At 39.3% G+C, this 24,571-nt stretch overlaps 1 long non-coding RNA gene across 1 annotated transcript; it reads left to right on the top strand.

Moving 5' to 3' along the window:
* The first annotated feature begins 966 nt into the window (after positions 1–966).
* On the top strand, positions 967–21,907 carry LOC120408391. The gene is made up of 4 exons (XR_005600664.1): positions 967–1,098; positions 8,486–8,536; positions 15,902–15,935; positions 21,387–21,907. It is a non-coding gene; the product is annotated as an uncharacterized LOC120408391 (long non-coding RNA).
* Positions 21,908–24,571: the final 2,664 nt, after the last annotated feature.

Genomic DNA, 24,571 nt, shown 5'->3' on the forward strand with positions numbered 1-24,571 from the left:
CTCTGAGGCTATTTTCTCTGGACATGATGGACACTGATTAAAGCTGCCAGTAGATGGATACACAGCCTGTATTGACTAATTGACAGAGGTAATAGGAGGCCCAGCTTCCTCCAGCAAGGCAGTTTTATGTGTCTTTACTCTACCACTATCATTACTTTTCTTAGGACAAAAAACACATAAAGGTTGATCCCATCAATATAAATGCTGGACCACTTAACTCATATACCTGTCTTAATCATAAAGGGGCATGCTTCTACAAATCTCCAAATCAAACTAGTCAATCCATAGCTTCTTGTTTTAAATTAAGATCCTACAAAAACCACATTAAACTACTTAAGCCCACAAAACCAAGGAAATTTAATATTAAGGCAGAAATGTGGCATATGTCCAATAGTTTGGCATCTTACTCAGGTGGTTAAACCTACACCCAGTTGTATCTAGGTATTGCAGAACATATCACTTTTCAGCTTTAATTCTAAATTTCTTCACTTCTGTAAGTCCCCCAAAACCCTTATTTTCAATACAGGATGTGTACATGAAGGACGTAGCTCACTTTGATTTGGGTTTCATTATTTTCCTTAGTACCAGATAAAAGCAATGTGCAAGTGTAAAATACATACAATTTAATTATATTATCATCTCTTGAGTCAGTAGTTCCTTTTCCATGACAGTGTGTCTAGAATTATTTCAGTTAAGGTTTTGATAGAAAATGGTACCGTGCATGAGAAAATGCCATTTACTTACCAAAAATGTTAAAATAATTACTTCAAAATACAAAAAGGTAAGTTGTTTGGAAACTGCAATGGTTCTTTAAATACAACATTGTTGTGGTGCTATGTCATTCATCAACTTTACAAATTGTATTAGGTAGGATATTTTGCCTTGTCTATGTATCTAGGTTCTTGTCATTGTATAATCTGAGCACCTTCTCTCGATTATTCCTCATTACAGACCATAGATGCTGGATCCAGCCCCATAAAGGAGCATTTCCTGGGGGGCGGAGGGGGGAAGAGATTTGAGCAAACATGGGTGAATGGTTAGGGGCAAATGACAATTCATCCAAGGCTCATGTTTCAGACCATAGAATATAATTATGTTGTAAGTATTATTTTAATTATTTTGCATGCCTTTATGATATGTACCCTATGCTCAATATATAGAAATCTAAGATTTCCCTCCATTTTTTATGTTATTCAAGAAACTTTAAAGGTTTAAACATCTCTGTCCAAATGTTAACTGCCTCAGTAAATAGCTAAAAGCTGCTTTTTATGCAGCCAAAATATTAATTCTTTTGCCTGTATCAGCAACTTATCTTCTCAAATGCAGATGTTCTTCCTTTTTAACTCAGTAGAGGGTTTAACTTCTAGCCCATTAACATTTTCACAATTTCCCAGTACTCTACACATTCTGGAACTGCAGATCCAAAATGGTTTTTTCCTCTATATCTGGGTTTTGTTTTGTCCCCTCCCCCAGGGATTGGCATCCTAAGAATTAAATGAAATCTGACAAAGTCTGATGCAGAAAAAGAAAGAAAAAATGTTAGGAGTTTTCTTAATGTGCTCTCTGACTCCTAAAAATAAATAAATAAACAAATGGAGGCTCTGAATTTTTTAGCTGCACAATACAAATTTCAGAAACCATGACTAGAGGTGAAATATGGAAGAGGATACTTTGAAAAAAAGGATCCCATTTGGCTGGGCCCTTAGGATTTGGTTGTAATTTGCTTTAATTCCCTTCCACCAGTTACTAGCAGACCATACAGTATTAATGGGAAATTCCTGATAACAAATTCAGCCCCCTTAGCAGAGATGTACTGGAGGGAAATCTTATGGGCTTTCAGTAGCTTTTCATCAAAATTCTCCCAACAAATTGAAGGGAAATTTTAGTTCACCTCCTCTAAGTGTGCAGCTAAATCCCCAGTGTCAGAGATGGATCACCCCTAGAGCTCATAAAAATACTTCTCAGAAGCAATTTAGAATGAATGAGAGTGTGCCAAATGGCAGGTATCTTCAAAAAACCAGGGGAGGTACAGTACTCTCGGCTCCCAATTCAAATTGTACAGATAACAGACTGTCCTACCGATATGCTGCTGTATTTCCCAAAATGGGAAGTGGGCTCCCTTTCGGATCCAGACTCGTTCAATTTTTCTGTTAAGTGGCAGCTCCTTCTTTATTTTAGTTAGAAAGAGTTTTTGTTTTAAACTGGAAATAAATGAAGACATTTCCCAGTCCCACATTGCTCCTCTCTGCAAAATATATTTCAGGCTTTTAAGAACCTTAAAACACTGGCATTTGGTATTTTCATGCCTACATGTTGCAGGCATTGTTATATTTTGATAATAAGAAAGGGTATGTCTGGATTTGCTGTTTTACATCTCATGCCAGCCAATGCCATGCCTGCCACTGTCGCCTTCTAGTGTTGCATTTTCTTTGCTATCACATATCCCATGGCACCACTGTGTTTGGCATCACCAGGATATGGGAGAAATATAGAACTCTGAGAGCTTGTTTTTTGCAAGAAGAGTGCAGCTGATTAATTCACCATACATGTTTGAAACTTCTAAATAAATTTGAGCAGCTAGATAATACTATGCGATTCAGGTGGTATTACCTCCAAGAAAGGAGTTTAATGAGCAGATGACTATTTTTTAATTTAGACCTACAATAGAGGTCTTTTGAAAGAATTCCCATTTCAAAGATAAGCCGAATGTTCTTGGGCTCTAATTTATATGTTTACATTTTAAATGTGCTTAAATCTGTTCCCATTCAAAGTTTAAAATTAAGCATGTGCTTAAGTGCTTTGCTGAGTCAGACTCTTAGAGCTCTATTCTGCATGGTACTGAACAATTTGGCTTTGATGCCTCAAAGCACTTAAGGATATAGTTAAATTTAAGCAAGAGCTTAAGTCACATTGTGGTTACTCTTAGCTCTGGTCTACACTGGGGAGGGGATCGATCTAAGTTACACAACTTCAGCTATGTGATGTACTTAGATTGACTTACCATGGTGTCTTCACCACGGTGAGTTGACAGCTGCTGCTCCTCCATCAACTCCGCCTGCACCTTTCATGGTGGTGGAGTTCAGGAGTCGACGGGAGAGCACATGGGGGTCAATTTATTGTGTCTAGACTAGAAGCGATAAATTGATCTCCGCTGGATCGATTGCTGCCCACCGATCCGGCAGGTAGTGAAGACATACTCTTAGTGATTGTTCTTCTGGTGAACCCTGAATGTCCAAGTAATGGATCTTGTCTGTGGAGGAAACAAAGGATATTATCCCAAAATGTATGACTACATTCTTTGAATCATGGTTCTGTAATAAAGTAGATTTCACCCTAACCTTTTACATATTTTGGGAAGGCTAGTTCTGTACACAGTTATTTGTGAAGGACAGAGAAAAATTAGGAAGTTCTTTGTGATTCAGCTCAAGCAGCAGTGTGAGTGTGCAAGATGCACTGTAGTAAACTTTGACAGCATAGCTAGTAAAATATTATCGTTTTCATCTTCAGAACAAAAGAGTGGATTTAAGAAATGCACCATTGTATGGCTATGAAATAAGTAAAGGAAAAAATAATGACAAAATTCTACATAACGTGGCTCATGGACACAGTCCATCTTTATTCATGCCATAAATGCAAAAAGGCTGCCTGGCATGAATGAGATATTCTTGAATTTCCTATTGTTGAGTTGCTTGGTTTCTGGTTTAGTTGGCATTAAAATCCTAATGTTAATTTTTTGTTTGGATTGTACTTGTTTTATAAAGGTAAACCTACTGGTATAAAAACCTTCAGATGAATTATTATATAAATTGCCCTGAGTGTAAAACATAAAAGGTAGCATTTTTAAAAAAATAAATAATGTATTATGTAGCCAAGAGTTAAGAAAGGCTTTTAGTCTAGTGGTAACTATTCTAGTAAGATCCATGCACTTTGTATGGTTTAAAAAAAATGTGAGCCTGATCTTCATCTGGTACAAATCAGCATTGTTCCATCTATTTCGGTTTACACCAGCTGAGGATCTGGCTGTGTATTAATTTATCAGGAGATATGTGAGCACAAGCAGTAATATTTTCTTTTCAACTTTGATATTAGGTATAGATTCATTTTCAAATTGCCAGAAAAAAGTGGTCTATAATACAGCTCATTTTCACTTGCCCAATTTTTTACTTCTTAAAATCAAAAGCTTTTGATTTACAGAAGACCCAAAGCATCTTACAATAATAAACACACACATACACATATATTTGCATTCCTAACTAAAATAAGGCCAAAACAAACCCACTCCATTAAAACATACTATAATATTCTACATCCTAGACATTGCAGAGCACTATTATAAAATGTACTGATTGGACTGTTACTTTAGAAAAATGTAGAACATTTGTATATATACGGTATTTTTTGGTTTGAGCCGAGATTCAGCTGAAAGCAAATTTTTATAGGTGAGTTACACAAACCTCTCAAAAGCAGGCTTTCTAATGGAAATGCTGACACATGCTCATATAGAAGGACATGAAAATCATGGCTGTAACAAAATAATATGAGCTTTATTATTTTTTTCTGAAGGATGCGTGGTTTGGAAATTTATGGAGACATCACATGGGAACTACAACTTCTAGTGTATGGACTGGCAACTTGCGCTGCTCTTGTTTGACCTAGATACAGCTTAAAAAGAATGTGTAGGGGGAGGGGAAATATGCTGCACACTATTACTCTCGGACCATCAGCACTCCCTGTAACATTGCCAATAACAAATTCTCTGGATAATGTGTTTAATGTAGCTCTCCCAAATGCGGAGGGAAAATGTATAAATCTGTCCCTGGGTTTATTAAACTACACATACAACATGTGATAGGACAATTCTTTCTAAATTCAGAGAGTACTTCTGAAGGTAATCTTAACAGCAGCATTAGTGTGTTCGGACAGACGGCAGCAAATCATTGCCTTCTGCGCAGATAAAACACTGATACACATTCTAATGGTTAAAGCAAACAGACTGATTCCACATTCTAGAATTTTTCTTCTTTTACTGTTTCAACTCACCGAACTATTCCAAATACTCTAGAAAGTAGCAACATATTTTCCCTATCTGGAAGGCATTATTATTTATTATTTACTTGTGTAACACACTGGCCACCTTCATCTGTGTGTCCGCCTTTATCTGATTGATCTACAGAGGATAGTCCTGCTGCTGCCCCCACCTAATGGATTTAGGGCTAGATTCAGAAAGAAGCTTAGGCATGATGACATTCAGCATCATCACATCTAACTTTTAGGAACCTAGAAAATCACTGGGATTCTCAAAGCCTGAGTTCAGTGCCTATGCTCCCTATGCAATGAATGGGGAAAGGCAGGTGCCTCAGAATGGGATTCACAAAGGCCAGCTCCTTGCCTAAAATAGCCAACAGGAGATGCCACGCCAAGGGCTGTGTGCTAAGCCCTGCCCCTCTCAGAGATAGGTGCCAAGACCAAGCTTTAGTGAAGTGCCTCCCCCTGCTTGGGATTCTTAGCTGCAAACCCTCTCTTGGTGCTGGGTGCCTATGTCATATTAGCAATGGGGGTGGGCGTTATGGTGGTGGTGCCCACCTTATAACTTTTAGCCGAGTGGTTAGGGTACTCACCCGGGATATGGGAGACCCCCCCATTCAAGTCCCCCCTCTAGCTGAGGAGGAACAGAAATTTGAAGGGGAAGCTGCCACCTCTCAGATGAGTGCTCTAATCACTGGCCTATCGGGTATTTCTGAGGTGGTGTTCCCTCAGTACTCCTGCTGAAGTTATTCCTCTGTGGATTATTACCAATATGTATATATATTGTCTCAGGTGAGCTGGAATCCCGGGTCCCCCAGGTGAGTGCTCTGACCACTAGCTACAGAGTTATGCTCATGTCTGTGCCCAATGTGCCCTCTGGCCCAGTGATTCTTTCATTATTTATCCACAGTGGAACAACTTCAATGGGTGATATTGAGGGAGCTCTACGCTAGAATATCTCATAGCCCAGTGGGCACAGCACACACTGGCAGATTCCAGTTCAAATCCCTTTTCCCCCCTCACATGGAGGGGGGATATGAAACAGGGGTCACTCACATGCTAGGTGAGTGATCTAGCCACTGGGCTAAAAGTTTTAAGGTGGGCTATCTTGTGTAAACTCATCTGTAGGGGCCCGATGTCTGAGCATGCTTACTGGATCAGGCCCTGCAGGTGATTTGTGAGGACAACTATCTGTCTTCCCCTGGTTTGTGCATCATTCTGGGGCTAAGGTGTTCGAATGCCTGGCATGGTGCTGCAGTGTGCATGCTCAGAGACAGAAACATAGGTGCTTAGGCAACTTTTACAGCAAAAATATAGGCATCTGCAAGGGATTAGCAGGTGAGGGGTGGGTTGTGAATCCCAGTGTGGCCTGATTCTGGGATTTAGTCACCTAAAGAGACAGTTAGGCACCTAAGTTCTTTGACAGATCTAGCCCTTAGTCTTCAAATACAAGTAGTAAAAGCCTATGCTTTGGAGACAGAAGCCCCCAGGTTTAATCTCTGCTGATGACTGAGTCATATTACTGTAGTACCCGGGGCCCCAATCAGAATCTGAGCTCTATATTCTTACAAATATACAGTAAGAGACAGTCCCAGTTTCAAGGAGTTAAATATATATTTTGGTCATTAAACTTTAAATTTTTAAATTTCAAAATGAGAACAAAATGAAACATCATCACAGAGAAAAATAGAGGGACCAGTTCTGGGCTGTGCTTCAGCTACTTTGCATGGCTGCTGGTGCAAACCAAACTTAAGCCTGGTGAACCCAACCTCCAAAGTGTTTCTCCTGCATATTCTCCTTGTGTATATTCCTTCACCCCACCCCCAGCTCCTGTCATAAGGGGCATGACCAGTTGAAAGAAGCCCTGGCCAAAGCTCATTTGAGATCCTGGCTGCTAAAGCCGCTTATTTAAATCTGAAAGTCTAAACAATTTAATACTGAGAGAGTTTATGCCAGAAAAGCCTGTCAAGTAATGTCTCATGGCAGACTGCACTCTCAAATCTTCCTTTATAAAATACTGCAATATTGTCTCACCTTTATTAAAGTCTTTGGAAGAGAACAATCCTGTAGGAAGTATCTGACCTTATTCAAAATATGGTTGTCATGCAAAGTCCAGGACGGCGATATTGTGAAGGAGCAACATTCTCTGATCGATTCACTCTTTATCTTTGGAAGGTACCTTAATGTCAATTTCCAGCTTAGTATGTATATAATACTTAGAACTGGAATCTATATGCATTCCCACAATAAAAGGTGACGATATCCTTTCTGTACAGCCAGAGGGTCACAGTCGTAAGGAACTAGAGTGGAAGCACAATGCTTCCTCCAAAACCTGAAGGATAAAATTTGTCAGTAATACTATTAAGAAAAATGAGTCTCTTCTGCCCTTTTGTTTGCCCACCCTAATTTTCAAAAGCAGGGTTCTTCTTGTAAGAATAAACTCCATAGATAGCAATACTACTTATCTGCTGGAGTCTCAGACTCTGAAAAAGCAGAAAGGTTGCATAAACAATAGAACTATATGATCTGTAGTGTCCTCAGTGGATCGTCTAATCCAATTTCTCTGTTTCCCATATTTTTAGATTTACAGATGTTTCTTAGGAACCTTCACAAGCAATGCTCCTATATTAATGCATAATTTACAGACAATAACTCATAGGCTGCTTACTGCAGATCCTGTAGGGCAAATTCTGCTCTTACTTATAGCAATATAAAATCACAGTAATTCCCATTGACTTCAGTACTTCAATTGCTTTCAGTTGTGCCGATGTGAAATTTGAGGAATTTCAGTGATTGCAATGGAGTTACTCCAGTGTAACTGAGAGCAATGGAAACACTCAGATCAAAGGAGTTACTTCAGTTACACTGGTATAACAGAGCTGCCAGGATATACACCAGCTGAGGATCTGGCCCTATGTGCTTATATGATGTCTGTTAACACCTCTATTGAAGTCACTGAGATTTTTGCCTGAATAGTGCCCTATGTGGGTAAGATGTTAATCTGTAATAATTTAATTATCTGTGTGCTTTTGTCACTGACACACAGACACACTCTGATTATTGCTTGTCAGAACTTCGCTTTCAGAATTGGATCGTTCTCACTTTTCCCCGTGGAGATTTGAAAATACAAAATGTATTGTACCATTCTGATAAGCTCCAAGGAACCGTCCAGTTTGCATAGTACATAGCAACAAGTGACCTGTTAAATGATGACAAATCCTTTAGCTTCTGGCTTTAGACCTTTGACCTCTTGACATTAGGCTGTATCCAGGGAGCAGTCTTGAGAGAAGAATGCAATAAACTGCTTGTAATCTAGTGGTCTCAAAAGAAATTACATCAAAACCAGCTGCTACACCTCTAGTCATTAAAGACTGACAACTTGTTAACTAAAATAGGGCCATTATATTGTGAAAGGCTTGTTTTTGCAGTAGCTAAAGACCCATCTCTTTCCCCCTTTCAGAAACCCCAGAAAATGCCATTGCAAGTAAACATGCCCATTCACCATTTAAAGGTATGTAAGTGAACTGTGATTGACTGCAGCATCACCTTTTGATTTTTGATATGTTGAGTTGTGCTAATTAATCTGCTAAGAACTTCGTGATCTCTACAGAAATACTGTGATTACTCACACTGTGTGATTCCGCATTTCCAGTTGCATCTGAATTGATATCTAGTATTATTCGCTTTGATTTTGAAGCAATGCAGGATTGCAAGATTTCAATTTTTTTTCTTCTTTTAAAATCAGTAGAAGTAGATGTGAGGGTTTTATCATGAAATAGAATCTACATTTGCTATTTGGATGCTTCCTTTGTGCTAGAACTCGCTAAAGATTTGAACCAGAAGCTGCAGCAGACTGTGCCTGACAATGGATATGCCCAAGCTATGCTATGGGACACTTAAAATATAACATACATCTTTCTAGGGAGTCCGTCCATCCAAACAAGCATTTGAAATACAGCAAACATCACTACTGGGTTTAAGGGAGGAAACTGAAAGTAGGTGCATGGAGAGCACATCAATGGTTGAAAAACATGTGACGAATACATTCTGCTAAGTGCCTCTTAGGAACACAGCCAGTACAAAGGCAACAGTGCTGAGAGCATCCACAGAAACAACTGGAATTGCCACCACCTGGGAAATATATCACTTGAGAAAGGAGAGGAAAAGAGCAATGACAACAGCCATAATGTTGCACCAAATTGGGAGTCAATGATATCAGAACTAATTATCTACAGCACAGCTCACCAATGGCATAGCTAAAAAGAAGGAAAGCTGAGGAAAGGCAAGTAGGTTAAGCCTTCATGGTAGTCAATAACAGTTGGCTGGAGGGACCCTTCTATACTTGACTCTTATTGTTAAGGTGCCTCTGAATATGACCAATATCTATATTTTGGTTCCCAGCTATATACCACAGGTAAAATCCTTGCCCCATTAAAGTTGATGGGAGTTTTGCCATTGACTTTAAAGGGGCTGGGATTTCACCTTGAGTCCTATTAAGATGTAATAATAATAATGATTAATACCTCTTTAGTTCATACAGATGTTTAGCTTCCAAATGAAAGGGGAAATATATGTTTCCTGCAGATGCAGGTAAGAAATGTATAAAAACTGAAGGTACCTAATGAGATGAGGCAAAAATATTGAGCTACTATGAAGTCAAACATTATTCCTGAAAAGCAGGTGAGGTTTTCTGGAAGTCTGTTTGCCCCTGTGTATTAAGGAAAATTGGCTTCATGGAAAACGCTTGCAGAGATTGAGTGTGAAAGTCACTAAGCATGTGTGTAGGTGGAAGACATGCAAGACAGGGAAGGTGGCAAAACAGCAGAGAAAATTATCAGCTGTTAAATTGGAGTCCCAGCTGCAAAACACCCAACCACTGGTTGTCAAAAAATAAGGTAGTGTTATTATGCAAGTTAATACTTTAATATTGCACTAGCTCAAAGTGGAGAGAACTTTACATTGACTGTACATAGGAGTAAGAGTTTTTTCAGAGAAGCATTTTTCTGTTTCAGATTTGTTCAGCATTTGTCTTAGGAACTGCTTATGTTCATATGCGGCCACTTGAGATCTATTTTACCCCCATGCTACTCTCAAAATCTCCTATGGACCAGTGATATGATGAGCAGTTCAGACCTTATAATACCCTTATGAGTCCCTACTCCAGAGGGGATGGAACAGAACAGACAAATAGCCATTGTTTGGTTGTTTAAAGTACCAAGTTGTTTTTCTCAATATTTTCCCATGTTACTTAGCAAAAGAAAATAAGATAATATGTTCAACTATTGTATAAAAAAACCCTTACTTTCTGAAAAGCCCCATAATGATTCATTTGGAGGAGTGTTCATCTGCCAAATAGGCTTTTATTTGGGATACTGCAGAATACTATTTTGTCACACACCCTGTTCAATATGTATGTGAGAAGGATAGAGAGGTGGTCTGGTTGTTCGTGTCCCTACATGTGAGATTCTGTTTCATTGCACTTATTTGGTGCCATTGATCAACTTAGCCAATGACCTGGGTAAGGCTGAAGTAGCTAAGACTTAAGGCTTGGCTACCTGGGAAAACTATTGCAAAATAAACAGGGGGTATGAATTTAACAATAGCTATTCTACATTAATTCCCTGTGTGGACACTCTTATTTCTCACTGAATGCCTTTTTGCAGTTTAGCTACATCCACTTCCTATAGCAATAGCTATTTCCCTGTGAAGGCAGGCCCTTAATCACATGAGACGTCTGGTAGATAGGGGCAAACAATTGAAGAAATGGCACAGGTTGTTTCAACTGAGGGAGCTTGCTCCTTTTTACCTACAGAGATCTAGTACTTATGGTTCTTATTTTATATCTTGGGGATTATATTCAGATGGCCAGGAAGTTACAATGGCAAAGTGCTTCTTGGCCAGAAAAGTGCTTCACAGAAAGTTGCAACTATTACTTCTGCTGTAGTCCTCACCACAGCAATCCACATCACTATCACCTCACAAATGTATTGCTGTAATGTGCACTGTGTGGGACTGCACATTAAAAACACTTGGAACTTTAGTGGGTGTAAAACATGGCTGCCCACCTGCTGTGTGATGGTTCTCACAGGGAACCAAGATCTGCACCAGATCATATCCATGAGAAACTGAAGGGGCTGGTTTTAACATACCAAGCCTTAAATGGTTTAAGCCATGGTTATCTGAGACCACTTCATTCCTTGTGTGATATCATGTCAGTTCAGATCAGCTGAAGTGCTCAAGATAATGCTCCCTGGTATAGACATAAAGAGGTTGGAGACAGGGCCTTTTCAGGAAGAGGTCCTTGATTTTGAGCTTACTATGCCCAACAAGTGGAAAGGAGGACTCACTATTCTAGTGGAGCAAATCCCTGTGTAGTCAATAAACAAATGATCTGAAAGAAAAGCACTACACTAAGGTTCCCCAATGTCGAGGAACTGTCATCGCAATCCTTCGGCCACTTTGCATGGGGACACACTTCTGTAACAATTTATAAAAAAAAAACACACTGGCACAGCTATCTAATCTAGCTATACACAGTCATGAACACACAGTCACAAGAACACTTTTCTTAAAATCCCTTTTTGTGTTGTGGGGAGAGAGAAATAAGAGGAAACAAACAGACACAAAGTAGAAGGATGGAGGTTATCAGAGAATCTTCTCTTTGTTTGCAGTGTCGCTCCTAGCAGAGAAATATGCTATCATTTCTTGCCTGTTGCTCCCTGACATTATAACCCATATATGTTATGCCAACCTTCCTTCCCAATTACTCCTAAACTGCCACTCCCCAAACCATAAAGGCACACATGCTCCTTTGGTTTGCATGGGCTATTCTTTTTACTTTTTTCTTAAAGAGGATAAAAATATTAAGTCACCTACTCTGACAATGTAAATTCACTCTAGACTGAGGTGAATGTGACTCTAAAATTCCTTCAAAATAAAAATGATTTTAAATCAGATTACTTGCTGATGGGAATTTTGTAGGATTTTCTGCCTCATCGTGGAGGGGTGGATTTTTCTTTCCTTACTGTGGAATATTAAAAAGAAAAATCATAAGCAGAGGGTTTTAGTCTCTGGAGCCACATACTGAGGGAGGTACTATCTCCTTAAATGTACAGGAGACCTGTAGGAAGGAAACTCAGTTGGGACCCAAAACCCAGCTTGAAGTCAAGTGGAATAGAACTTTAGGTTCATAAGAGACTTTGTTGGATTGGGGTTAATCCTTACAATTACTTTGGAAAAAAATTGCTTGTGAAACCCTGTGAACTAAATGATATTCTCACCTCTGACTTTTCTTTTATGTATTAATTTTGTATTTATTAATACCTATGTGCCAGTTTATTTCCTGGGATGAAGGATGCTCTCTAGTTGTCCATGAACATATGTGTATAAAAAAACAGATTTCTGTAGTCTACATGCTATGGACTAATTTTGCACAGCAATGGCAGTAAAGGGAGGTGCATTTCTCATCTTAAAGGAATGGGCACAAAGACTGGCATTGTTAGATGTCATTACTAAGTGAAATCCTTGTATTTCAGTGTTGCACTTCAGATTAGAGCAGCCTCATAGATATCTTAGTTTACACAGCCACTTAAACCAATTTTACCTAACACCCAGCCAGAGAATATGCCTTATGTCAATTTTTGCACATTATACCCCTTTTGGAATTTACACATCAGTTCACAGAGTCAGCCAGCACAGGTGCAACTACATCTGTGCAAGAGAAGAATCATTTCAAGAGTACAGAATGGGTAGCATCCAACTATATACTATATACTAACTGTTTACTATATATTTGATACAACCAGTAGAGAATTGAACCCTCTGAATACGTGAGCAAAGCATGACCTTAATGCTAGCCAATGCTATCAGCGTTTTGATTTCACTAATAAATTCATCCTGTGTCTAATGCTCATTTACACTAAGGGCCCATTACACCAGTGTGACAGTGTAAAAGAGCCTTAAAGTGTGTACAAATAAGGCCTAGTGGTGTAAAGGAGTCTTAGTGTAAATGAGAATCAGGCTTTAAAATAAAGAATTTGAATGGAGTTTAAAATCCTTTCCTTTATATTTCTGAAGTGAGTTGTTTTGTTTCAATTTAGATGGCTATCTTTTATTCGTTAGGATTTCAGCCACTCATGAACTCAGACTCGGGGCAGCTTTTTTACTTACCACATTGTATTTTGTGAAACCCTGGCATGGTCCTCTGTTGCTCTATGAAGATTTATTTTATAGACTAAAATGTATGTTTTAGGGACCAGTGATGTAGAAACTGACAGCCTTCAGGGTGTAGTCATCTTTGTCTGAGTCACTTGTAAACTGCTGCAACCAAATGACAGTTTACCCAGCATGCAAAGCCATTAGAAATGCACAACTGACTGTGAATGTATTGGAACAACATATCTGATCTCATTTGTTGTTTGTTGTACATGCTTAAGTTTATCAATCAAAGCCTACAAGCAGGGAACAAAATACAGTTATCTGATTGAAATCAGACTTCAATCCTCTGTCCAATACAACAAATAATAAAGTGTAGATACTATCTCATATAATCTAGATTATAACGCCTGCACACCAGCTGTTAAAACCTGAGCACTGCACAGTGGTTAGCAGGCTACCTCTCAAGGCAAACTAGAGAGAAATATAACTGCAGCCTATATATAGAGAGAGAAACATAAATATTATATGTAGATTATATACAGAGGGTCTGACTCTTTTCTCGCTTACATTAGTATTACACCAGTATAACTTCATTAAAGTCAAAAGAGCTACTATGGATTTACAGGACTGTGAAAGAAGAATCAGACCCTGAATCTACAAACTTTGTACATAATAGGTTTCATTCTTGAGTGAACAGGTTTTGAAAAAACAAGTCTCCTCTGCTATCCTGTGTCTTTTATTTGAAAGTGCCTCACAGTACTCTGGAATATATCCACTAAATAATTTCTGTAACTAAGTAGCTGAGTTTGGGAATATCTGAGAACTTGTTAGAAGTCACAGCTGGGTAAAACCTTTGGATTTTTTTTTATTGGTTCAATCAAAATCTTACTGAAGTCAACAGAAAAACTTCCATTGAGTTTAATGGATGATGAACTTGGTCCTAAGCAGTTTGAGTATTCTTTTAAAAGAAAGCATGGAAACCTACAGGTTTGTAAAATAGTTTGTGTTTTGTTTATATTCAATATAGCCATGGTTCATATTTGGCATAAACCATTTCACCGATTATACACCCTCTATTCTGGCTCAATGGTGGTGTTAATATTGACTAACTCAATAGTTTCCATTTTCTTGCTGCAATTTAATCTACTCATCAATTTTCCATTAAATTTTTTATTCTTTTTATAGCCTGCTTCACACAGCCTTTATACATTTTTTCCATACTAAAATAAACTTGATTTGCTTGCCATAAAGAGTTATCCACCGTTGTTAAATGATTAGTAGGTGTCATGTTTTGTTGCATTTACTTAAAAATAAAAAAGCAAATTTTTAGAAATGCTTTTGTCAGAAATGTGAACACCACCTCCTTAGCTTTCATCTAGTGTTTTGACAGCTCACTGAATACTCTTACAACTTTTCCTATATGGTAATATCTCCCATTAATTAATACCTTTTCTCTGCTCCCAGTTTTGATAGATTTGCAGGAATCGTTAACACAACACTCACAATGACAATTGTTTGGATATGTTTTGTCCATGTGTGTAAAGCTCTTGAATAGTAAATGTTGTCTAAAGAGGAAATTAATGTGAATATTGGAAGAGAAATGAATGTTATTAAAGTTTTGTTGTAGAAAGAAACAGTCCTGGTTTACATTTCATTATAATTTCTCCACCATTGTAGAAAACTGGTGAAACATTTTTTTTTCCTTGCATGAATCAGCTAAGATGGTAGAATTTTCATGCTTGTAGTTTTTATGAATCCAGAGAAGCAGTTTCACTAGTTTGCTTCTCTCATTCTTTTGTTGGGTTGTCTATGGAAGGATCCCACACACACAAATTTCAGGTGTCAGCAGTATTCTTCTAGGAGACAGGTACAGTGTGTGTGCTTGCAAGACACTGAAAATAAAGAGTGAGGGTGAAATCCTACCCCTAGTGATGTCAGTGGAAAAACTTCCATTACCTTCAATGGTCAATGGGAGGTGACATGGGTCCTATATGCATTTCTGCTTCCCTACTGCCACCTCTATGATATTTATCACCAAGGGATTGCAAAAGTGCACCAAACTGGCAAAATAATTCAAGGCTGGAATCTGCAGTGAAGCAAGTTGTGGCTAGAGCTTGGAAAGGACAAGCTTCTAACTTTGTCATTTCATCTCCAAACAACACATATGTGGGAAGCAGCTACTCATCCATCTTAACGAGGTGTCCAGAACTGAACAAATAATATTTTCAAATGATCAAATTGTAAATGTAAGTAATATGCATGTACTCAAATACAATTGGTAATTTGCATATGAAAATCAGTTAATTTCACACCCAAATGTGTGCTTCTGCAGGCAATTACTGATTGATGCATGTAAATGAGGATTTTGTGCACTACGGGCTTGTCTACACCAACAATTTACAGCACTGCAACTTTCTCGCTCAGGGGTGTGAAAAAACACCCCCCTGAGTGCAGAAAGTTTCAGTGCTGTAAAGCACCAGTGTAGATGGGGCACCAGCACTGGTAGCTATGCCCCTCATGGAGGTGGGGTTTTTTAGAGTGCTGGGAGAGCTCTCTCCCAGCGCTGTGCCACGACCACACAAGGCATGTTAAAGCGCTTTAGCGTTGCCAGTGTAGACTAGCCCTCAGAGGGTGAAGCCCTTAGTTCTGTGGACACAACTAAGACACACGTGAAAATTTTGCCTTAAAATTTTAAGACTGTTCTCTTGCTTCTCTCCAGAATAAACCTGCCTCTTCTGATGTCACCCTATGAGGTATGTCCCAGTTCCTTGCTCTACCACTGACTTCCTGTGTGACCTTGGGAAAATCACTTAGGCCTTATCTACACAGGGGAAATTCACAGGCATAGCTATTATCATTATTATTTGGATAATTGTCATGTATACAAGCCCAGTCCTGGACCAGGCTCAGGTTGTGCTAAGTTATTCTGGAATAATGTAGCTATTACAGAATAACTGCCCAATTTGGACACTCTATTCTGAAACACAAAAGTTATTTTCTACTAATTGCCTGAAGGGGGGAGGGATAGCTCAGTGGTTTGAGCATTGGCCTGCTAAACCCAGGGTTGTGAGTTCAATCCTTGAGGAGGCCACTTAGGGATCTGGGGCAAAAATTGGTCCTGCTAGTAAAGGCAGGGGGGCTGTACTTAATGACCTTTCAAGATCCCTTCCAGTTCTAGGAGATTGGTATATCTCTAATTATTATTATTTAAGTCTGACTATGTGTCAGTTGGTTGAGGAAAGAGAGAGTAAGAGCTATGTCCTGTGTATACTACACCTAGAAGATAAGCACTCTGGGTCTGATCAAATGTCCACTAACATCAATGGAAAGATTCCTACTGACTTCAATGGGTTCTGGATCAGGTCCTATATGAGGAAACCTAAACATATAAAGTGATGCAAACAGTGTGAACTTGTGATGTATGGAAGAGAGCACCACTATCCCCTAATGAAAAAAAGTAGAAGACATGCTATTAAATTTGACTTCTGGCATTATTATTTTAAGCAACAAAATGTCGTACCAATAGCCCATGTCTCCTGCCACTCAAACCCAGAGAAGAATGAATCTAGCCAGTAAATATATTACACACTTACCTAGAAAAAAATGAATGGCATGACAAAGAAATAATATGTGCCATAGGGGCATCATGTCAGAGGTACTACCACCAAAAGTAACATTTCTAGGAATGATATCATAGCATCAATGAATACTTTCCTTCTCCCATGAATACTGGATAGTGCTTTCTCCCATCCCACCCCTCATGCTTGGGAGAAGCTCCCCATAAACATCTGCAATCTAACAATGTATCCTCCTTCAAAACCCTCCTTTAAACTCTCCTTTGCCATGATGCCTACAAAAATATTGACAATGGTTAAGCTGCTGGTGTGCTGAAACCACTGCCTCTCATGCTGACCAATACTGTCTCATTGGGTACATCTACATTGGAATAAAAGACACACAGTACGGCTATCACCAGGATCAGCTGACTCGGACTCACGGTGCTCAGGCTGTGAAACTAAATATTGCTGTGTAGACATTCAGGCTCAGACTGGAACCCAGGCTCTGGGACTCTACTCCCTAACAGGGTCCCAGAGCTTGGGTCCAGCCCAAACATCTACATAGCAATTTTACAGCCCTTCAGCCTGAGCCCTGTGAGCCTGAGTCTGCTGACCTGGGCCAGCTGTGGGTGTTTAACTGCTGCGCAGATGTACTGTACGTTTCCTTGCACTCTCCCTTCTGTCTGTATTATCCCTCTGTTGTCTCTTGTCTTATACTTACACTGAAACCTCTTTTTGTTCTGTGTTTGTACAGGACCTAGCACAAGGAGGTCTTAGGTCATGACTAGGACTCCCAGGCACTATGATAATACACATAATAAATAATAATAATACTGGCAGCTATGCCAATGGAGTATTGCCATTCAGAATAATGTACACGATTTTCAACTAACACCAGGAAATAATGCAGAAGTGAATGTCCCAAGCAGTATTTACCCATATTTACCTTGCATTTGTCACTGTTTTTTTTAGCAAAAACTAAGTTGTGTGCAAATAATTCAGATTGATTATGTGCTATCGCATCAGAAACCTGCCATTCCTGGTGGGAAACTGTAGGTGTTGCTGAAGCTGCATAGTTGGGAAGGAGAGGCAGGTGGCCTAAAGGTCCCTTCAATTTATTGCTTAATATTTTTTAGTCCCATCTCAGATATCCTCTGTTTTCCTTCTTGGATGATATACTTCAGAATGTATTTGGATTTGATGCATTCCTCAGTTGTTTGGGTTTTTTAAAGTAAATTCCCCAGAAAACCAGCATAAGTGGATTTTAACTTGCTAGTGAAGCATGCCCTAAGAGAAACTGTGTAAAGTAGTGAACAGTCTGCAAGAGCTATGGATTATCTTTAAATTGAGAAAAGAAAGATCTGTACAAAGTTTATTGTGTTCCAGGGGACTTGAGAGTAAATGAAAGTGAGTCTCTTTATTACACTTTAAAGGGAAGTTGGTTAAAGAGACAATACTCTAAAGACAATACTTGAAGTTTAGCCTTCAAGTTCATCACTTTTTTTTCCTACTGACCAATTCTCTGAGCACAATCTGTTTCCAGTCTTTTTGTCATCAGAGTGAAAAGGTCAGCACCCTTTGACATGGCATGAGCCGCTGAGTGAATCAAGGCAAACGACACCACCAGAAAGATAGAGAACAGAGCTATGCTTAAAACAACTTCAGAATTGCAACAACCTCCAAGCAAAGGAAGTTGTTCAGAGGTCCCAGGGAGTAAGGACATTGTTTAGCCCCTTGATTTCCTTTGAACTATTGGATACCTGCCATCTTTAAGAACTTTGTACTGATATGTCCACACACCCTGTTGAGGTATTTCAAGTTAGGATATCACAATGCCACTCTCATGAAGTGTTGTTAGAACAGTCTAAAAATAGGGGTGTCAACAGTAACCCTAAGAGAATGGAAACATTCCATCAGTCTAACACAGGTGAAGAAAGAGACTTACACTTACCACAATGGGAGAAAACACAGCATGAAACATGAAAAAAGTTGGTATTTACTAGACATAGCTAGTGAAAGAATGACTATAACCTAGCTCCTTTATACTAATATAGCCTTACTCAGGGATTGGCAACCTTTGGCAAGCAGCCCGTCAGGGAAATCCGCTGGTGGGCCGGGCCGGTTTGTTTACTGGCCGCATCCACAGGTTCGGCCAATTGCAGCTCCTACTGGCCGTGGTTTGCTCTTCCAGGCCAATAGGGGCTGTGGGAAGTTGCAGCCAAGACATCCCTCAGCCCGCATTGCTTCCCACCACAGCCTCCATTGGTCTGGAACAGCGAACCGCAGCCAGTGGGAGCTGCAATTGGCCGAACCTGCGGACTCTGCAGGTAAACAAACCATCCCGGCCCGCCAGCAGATTTCCCTGATGGGCTGCATGCCAAAGGTTGCCGATCCCTGGCCTTACTCATCAAAACAGACTAAAAGCACTTCCCTCCAAAGCATGGTTTACTATGATATGACATATTTGTAACTTAGGGCAGATATACACTTAAAATGCTGCACCAGCACAGCTACACCACTGTAGCGCTGAAGTGAAGATGCTCTTACACCGACAGGAGAGCTTCTCCCATCTCCCACCTCTCTAACGGGCAATAGCTATGTCAGCGGGAGAAGCTCTCCTGTCAACACAGCACTGTCTACACAGAGGATTAGGTCAGTATAACAACATCGCTCAGGGATGTGGACTTTTCATACCTCTAAGCAATGTAGTTACACCGATATAGATCTGTACTGTAGACCTGGCCTTAGATAAGAATTATATTAGCAATATGAAGCAAAATTAGATGTATGCTCTTCCCTAACTTTCTCCTTTTTGTGAAGTTGCTTATTATAAAAGCTCAATAAAATAAGAATACGGTGGGCCAAATTTATTCTACTAGTACACAGGTTATTATAGAGAGGAAGTGCATGGGATGTTAAGCAAGAGAGACACTAAATATTTCAGCATGTATCTATGATAGGAAAACTTGTTGACAATGACCAATTTTTCAGCATCAAGGTTCTCCAAGCAGAGTTGTTGTTTTTTCCATTTGATCAATGCAGTGGGTGAGTTACTGTGCAGCCTCATCTCTCCCCTCCAAACCTACTCATCCCACCCCATTCCCAAAGCATGATGAACCCTGTTAAATTCTAGAAATATGGAGACTAATACTGTCCTACCATTGTACCAGGCCTGGTGTGGCATTACAACCACTTGTGGTGTATATTCATGGATGCTGTGGACTCTATATGCCACCTCCACCTGCATTACTCTCCCAGATTACCATTATTTACTAATAGGCTGAAACAAATGCAGTGTGAAGGAAGGAGAACCAGATCTTCCCTGGCCTATGCAAGTTCAACTCTTATTCCAGGAATGCATCTGGCTAATGGACAAGAGCATCGGTGAGAGAGGTCCAGTGCTAAAGCCTTTGGATTGCATCATAGACAGTTTGCCAAACCAAGGCCTTATCTGCAGTGAACACTAAAAGGTCATTATTTTCCTTCACCAAAGTACCTTATCTACAAAGTCACAAGCAGACTATGCCAGGTGGTGGATCATCTGATTAACCCAGAATGATTTCATCACAGTTAAGAAGAGTAGAATGTTTTGTGATACAAGGAGTTGTCAATCAGTTTTGCAAATAAACATTTTGCAAAGGTTTCAGGGTAGTCTCTCTGGTGCTATGTAAGGCGTGTCAATGCAGGAGGAAGAAAATGCACCATTTCCCCAGATTTAGTTTCATTTATTTACAGAACCAACGCTTCAAAATGCCATAAGAGAGGTCCACTTGACCTTCTGTGAGATGGATCATTGCTCTGGCCTTCATGGGTGGTGGAATTCCTAGGCCTTGAACTGATGGGGACCTTAATATCTATGTCGGGGGGTAGGGGGGAAGCTTGTTGTTATCAATGCCTAAACATGCTGTGGTCCAGCCCTTGATAACAAAAAGTAATTTAATATTAATGATCTCAATAGTTACCTCCCTTTTCCATGGAAGGTCAGTGAAAAGATGGTTCAACTATAATGCATAGCACAGAAGAATATTACAATTCTATATCAGCAGAGCTTCACTCTGTTTCACCACATTCATCTCTGGATATCTACCTCTGTTGGAGAAATTGTGGGGACAAGGGCAATTCAGAATTTATTAACTGACACTGTCCAGTGGTTCAAGTCCTGACAGAGGTGGTTTGTGATTTATCCACTCTGCCTGTGTCCCAATCACCTTTCAAACCCCCATTTAACTCGCTTTGAGATAGATGAGCTTTTCTAGTTTTTAGGTGTTTAAGTAATTACTACACTGCTCCCTTTTTCACAGTTAAAAACAAAATACAAAACAAATCTCTCATGATAATGCAGAAGGCTGCAGAAACTATGACAATGGGGAGAGACAGATTCACCTAGGCTGGATCAGGGAGTTGCTTATTATATCTGATTGCACCAGCTGACCCTCTTCTCTAGCAGGGAGGAATCACCTGGAAGGACAGACGGTTGTACTGCCACCTGACTTTCTGTGGGATCCTTCGGGGTGTGGAGAGGGAATCAGTTTAATGCCAACTTGTGGCCTCAAATGTCTAGATTTTTCATGGGCAAAAAAGCTTGTTTCACCTTACTTTTTGTTTGTTACTGAATTTTAGAATAATTTTGATGTCTTTCTTTGGTAGATTACCAATGAAGAACTTCACAGAAGAAATGTAGTATAAGGAAGAATTTGACTAGAAGATGGCTAACAGGATGCAGTAGGAAACTGTTCCAAGCAAAAGAGGTAGCATGGAAGAAGCATGAAGAAAAGACTGGAGAGGGGTATATGCAGCTAATATTCAATGCCTACAATAAGTCTTGATGACTGTATGTCATGTTTTAATATCACTTTTATTATCCCTGATTTATTACAATAAAAAGTGACTTTTTTAAATAAATGAAAAATAGGCAAATGAGAATGTGGAGACTTTTCCTATTTTAATGGCACTGTTACACAATGTCTTGGGTCAGGGGGAGAGTTTATTGTGAGTAAGTTTTTAGTGTAAGAAGAAAGGCTGTGGTGTCGTTGGTTTTCTGATGTAGCCTCCTTGGGGGAGTTCTGGCAAGCAGCAAGGATGTTTGTTTTCTGCCTGAATCTCTAACTAGAGTTAATCCTTGAAGCACAGTTGCTCCCTGGGAACTGGGCACTGGTTTGGACTGAGGTCCTTGAAAGAGGCGATTGCCTGTATACTGTTGTGACTACCTGTGTTCTAGGACTGGTGTATCTATGTAAATAAAACAAGTTGAACTAAGAATACACTCAGATTCTATGTCACTGATTTCTCCTTCAAGAGGGAGCCATTCTGCAAGGCTCCAAAATCTGCTACAGCATGGCAGAGGGGTGATACTATCTGTCCATCTAACTACATATAATGTACTTAACACCATGACATTGGAGTGCCTAGCTGAGTTCTAGCAGATTATAATGGTGTTAGCAGATTTTTTTTAAGATAGATCATGTGTGAGGACTGAAATTCTAGAGTCCAGACACTCCTTTTAAGGCTTTCCAAAGTTTTAACTGAAGAGATTTCATACTTATCTTTCTTGCTATTCCTAAGAACATACTCTATGCGCAAATGTGCAAAATTTACAAAGGTGATAATGAGCTGTATGAAATATCTGCTATAACACAAACAGATTAACATCAGCAATTAAAAGGATATGTAACTACATGTAACTACATGCTGCTCAAAGGCATGATTTAAATCATGACCTTATGTCTGATTCACATGTAATATAAATGCTTAACAAGGACCTAATAGTGCATACTGAAGGAACAGTTGATGTGCAAAGTAATGTACTGCATTGTCAGTGATTTTGGTATTAAGGATATCATATCAATTTTCTATGTATCTATTTTTATGAATAACAGGGCAATTAATAGTTGCTAAGGTTAGTTCTAGGCTCAAAAGTGACAATGTAAAAATGGTACTTTCTTACTCAACAGATCTGTTTCTATCTGCTGACCGTAATGGCTCACACATTTTTACTCTACTTTTTCTTCCTGTTACCCTGCATAGTCAACACAACTAAGAGAGTGTGGTGAGCTGAATTCTATTCCTTCATAGACATCATCAACAGACTCATCAACTTAAGTCAGATACACCTGTGCACCCCACTACAGACTGAGGTTGCACCAGTGTAATTGAAGACATTAATTTGGCTTGCAAAACTTTTCTTATTGCAGATAATGCCTCAAAAGGAAAGAACTCATCTTGACTGTCAGATCCGAGGTGGAATTTGCAGGGCTGGGAGTTAGAAACACAGTGCACATTGAATGTAGAAATCATTGACAGATAATACATGTGGAACTCTACAGACCCATTTTTACTGTTACTTTTCAGCATAAAGCCACACTTTAGTTATCCTATCTTTTATATTACTGTTTATTGTTATGATGAGATCAGAGCATAAAATACACATGAACGTACACCTGCAGCATGTCTTCCTCCAAAATGGTATTTTTATATAGGGCTTAATCGTCCAAACAATGCATTCCTACACCTGTTCTCTCCTCATTTTTCAATGCAGACACTAAAGAGTTGGTTTCCCTCTTCACTTTCCAACAGATAATGGATGTATCCTGCTTCTGGGTCCCTGACAAACATAAAACAAAATCATTGGGTGAGTGAAACATTAGCCCGAAACAAGACTTCCATGGAAAAGTCAGATGGAATTTAAGAAGTGTTAAGCAACTAAGAGTGTTCTATACAAATTTAACAGAGTTCCTTAGAAATTACCCTAAAACCCTATAGAAGGTAATACAAAATTATAGCTTTTTCTATACTTTTTTAATCCTATAGAATTCTATAATAGGTATATAATTATCTAAAAATTATATAGAAAAATGCAAAATACTTATAAGAAGACTTGCAATTTTCTAATATATTTGGTGTGACATTTCAATAAAGCCAGTGATTGATTATAAAATTTTAATAATCTCCCCCTTTTAAAAAAGTTTGTGAATTAAGTGCCATAGAGAAGGTAGATCACAAATGTCTATTCGCCCTGTCTCATATTACTAGAACAAGAGACTATTAATGAAATTGAATAGTTGGCAAATTCAAAGGTGATAAAATACTTATTCACATAAGGCACAGTTAGCCTGTGGAACTCATTGCCACATATACAATTATGGATAAAAGCTACCAGAATTCAAAAAAGTTATTGGAAGGTACATGGATAACAATAATATCCAGTTATAATAGCAAATATTTAAAAAGAAGCATTCTGGGACGGATAAAAACCCTCATGTGTCCATGCATAAGTCAATCTTTAGCTATATAGTGTTAGGAGGAAACATTCTTGGGGCATGCTAGTTCATACCTGCCTCCTGCAGTGTTTCTTCCTTCTGCCCTCAAAGCAGTTGATACTAGCCACTGACAGATACTACAGGACATGAACCACTAGTCTGATCAAAAGTCTTCCAGAGGCACCAAACACTTCTGTGACCACACCCTGCTCAACAGAGTTGTGTCCCTTTGACCGCTTCATCAACGTTCCAAGTATTAATAGGAGCTGGTGGCGGTGAGAGTTTGCTGGACTGAGACAAATAGATTGAAGAGAGCGACTTGCTGACACCCATTCGGCCACCAGTGAGTCTCAGGGTAGGTCTACACTTATGGCAGCATGTAGAATACAGACACTGTATGCCCAGCTAGCACAGGTATAAATAGCAGTGTAGGCAGCGAGACACTGCTTAGGTGAGAAAAGTAGAGACAAGCCAGAAGCTTAGGGTGTATACTCTAGGAGGGGGCTCACTACAAACCCAAGCAGAGCCTTCCATGTCCACACTGCTGTTTTTAGCAGTGTAGTGTCCCTAGGGTTG

The sequence above is a fragment of the Mauremys reevesii genome, linkage group 6 (assembly GCF_016161935.1).
Source record: "Mauremys reevesii isolate NIE-2019 linkage group 6, ASM1616193v1, whole genome shotgun sequence".
In the NCBI taxonomy this organism is placed as follows: domain Eukaryota; kingdom Metazoa; phylum Chordata; order Testudines; family Geoemydidae; genus Mauremys; species Mauremys reevesii.